Source organism: Aegilops tauschii, unplaced genomic scaffold (assembly GCF_002575655.3).
Source record: "Aegilops tauschii subsp. strangulata cultivar AL8/78 unplaced genomic scaffold, Aet v6.0 ptg000832l_obj, whole genome shotgun sequence".
Lineage (NCBI taxonomy): Eukaryota > Viridiplantae > Streptophyta > Magnoliopsida > Poales > Poaceae > Aegilops > Aegilops tauschii.
The window spans coordinates 1-2,500 of NW_027333058.1; positions in this window are offsets into that span (position 1 = coordinate 1).

Below are 2,500 nucleotides of genomic sequence, written 5' to 3' on the forward strand. Positions count from 1 at the left end.
CCTACTGATGACAGTGTCGCGATAGTAATTCAACCTAGTACGAGAGGAACCGTTGATTCACACAATTGGTCATCGCGCTTGGTTGAAAAGCCAGTGGCGCGAAGCTACCGTGTGCCGGATTATGACTGAACGCCTCTAAGTCAGAATCCAAGCTAGCATGCGACGCCTGCGCCCGCCGCCCGCCCCGACCCACGTTAGGGGCGCTTGCGCCCCCAAGGGCCCGTGCCATTGGCTAAGCCGGTCCGGCCGACGTGCCGCGGCCGGCCGCCTCGAAGCTCCCTTCCCAACGGGCGGTGGGCTGAATCCTTTGCAGACGACTTAAATACGCGACGGGGCATTGTAAGTGGCAGAGTGGCCTTGCTGCCACGATCCACTGAGATCCAGCCCCATGTCGCACGGATTCGTCCCTCCCCCACAACTCTCCTTCACCAACTAAGGTTCCAAAATGGTAGCCAAATTCTGCACCTCTAAGTCATGGTCAAAAGGAATGGCAAAGTCCCTTGTAAGACATACGCAAGCACCCGATAAGGCCAGCGGAAACAACACTCAAAACTATACGTGACAAATGACCAAGATACTTGGCCGATTCATGCGGATGCCGTCATCACAGGCTACACGGCTAAGTCATGGTCAAGACATATGGTGAAGTCCCTTATATGACATATGCAATCACTCCATAAGACCAGTGGCGAGCACACTGAAAACTATATGTGCCAAGTGACCAAGATACTTGACCGATTCATGCGGATGCCTTCGTCCCAGGCTACACGGGTAAGTCATGGTCAAGACAAATGGTAAAGTCCCTTGTATGACATTCGCAATCACTCGATAAGGCCAGTCGCGAGCACACTCAAAACTATTTGTGCAAGTGACCAAGATACTTGGCTGATTCATACATGTGATGTCATCACAAAGAAAGTGTTAAAGGAGACACGGGCAAGAGTGGTGGACGGAACTGGACGCGCACCATGGAAAATTAGGCAAAACCACGTACAGAGACTCGTACACGGGGACACAGGAAAAAAGTGGCCGACGCCCCTCGTGGACGGAAGTGGATGCGCGCCATGGAAAACTGGGCAAAACCACGTACGAGGCACACACACGTACACGGACCCGAGAACGGGCTGTACGTGGACACGAGGAAAAAATGGCCGACGCCCGTCGTGGACGGAACCGGACGCGCGCCATGGAAAACTGGGCAAAAACACGTACGAGGCACACAGACGTACACGGACCCGTGAACGGGCGGTACGTGGACACGGGAAAAAAGTGGCCGACGCCCGTCGTGGACGGAACCGGACGCGCGTCATGGAAAACTGGGCAAAACCACGTACGACGCACACGCACGTACACGGACCGTTACACGGACCCGTGAACGGGCTGTACGTGGACACGGGAAAAAAGTGGCCGACGCCCGTCGTGGACGGAACCGGACGCGCGCCATGGAAACTGGGCAAAACCACGTACGAGGCACACACACGTACACGACCCGTGAACGGGCTGTACGTGGACACGGGGAAAAAGGGGCCGACCCCCGTCGTGGACGGAACGTGACGTGCGCACATGGAAACCTGGGCAAAACCACGTACGAGGCACACACATACACGGACCCGTGAACGGGCTGTACGTGGACACGGGAAAAAAGTGGCCGACGCCCGTCGTGGACGGAACCGGACGCGCGCCATGGAAAACTGGGCAAAACCACGTACGAGGCACACACACGTACACGGACCCGTGAACGGGCGGTACGTGGACACGGGATAAAAGTGGGCGACGCCCGTCGTGGACGGAACCGGACGCACGCCATGGAAAACTGGGCAAAAACACGTACGACGCACACACACGTACACGGACCCGTGAACGGGCTGCACGTGCACGGACCGTTACACGTACACGGACCCGTGAACGGGCGGTACGTGGACACGCACGTACACGGACACGTGAACGGGTACGAGAGGTCGGGAGAAAAAAAGGCCCATACGCCATGGAAACCGGGTCAAAACTAGCTAATGATGGTCAAGAAACGGTGCCATGGCAGCGAAACATGTCTCATGGCAGAAAAACGCTGCCACGGCGGCGTTTCAAAACAGTGTACCCCTCCTTCACAACTGAAGGGCAGGGGTCCCAATGGGGGCTAAAACCCTCGGGTATAGTAGGGAGGAGGGGTCCTTCCTGGTGGGCGTACGGAACACGGTTGGTTTTTCTTAGGAAAAACACCCGTTTTCTCGTACGCCCATCCTTTCCCAACGTTGCCTCGGATGTCCCGTCGTTATGCCATCACGAAGGTGCTGGCCCGGTCCCATGTACGTCTCGTGAGAAATCCTGACCCTACAGCCGAACGTGGCTCGGGAAACAGGAAAGTACCCGTTACGTACACGTTCCGACCGACGTAAACAGTCGCAACGGTGTGCCTCGAATGTCGCCTCCGGAAAACCGTTGCCCCCCGGGGGCAACGTCATCGCTGTCCCGGTCCCTGTACGTCTCAAGTGAAATTCTGACC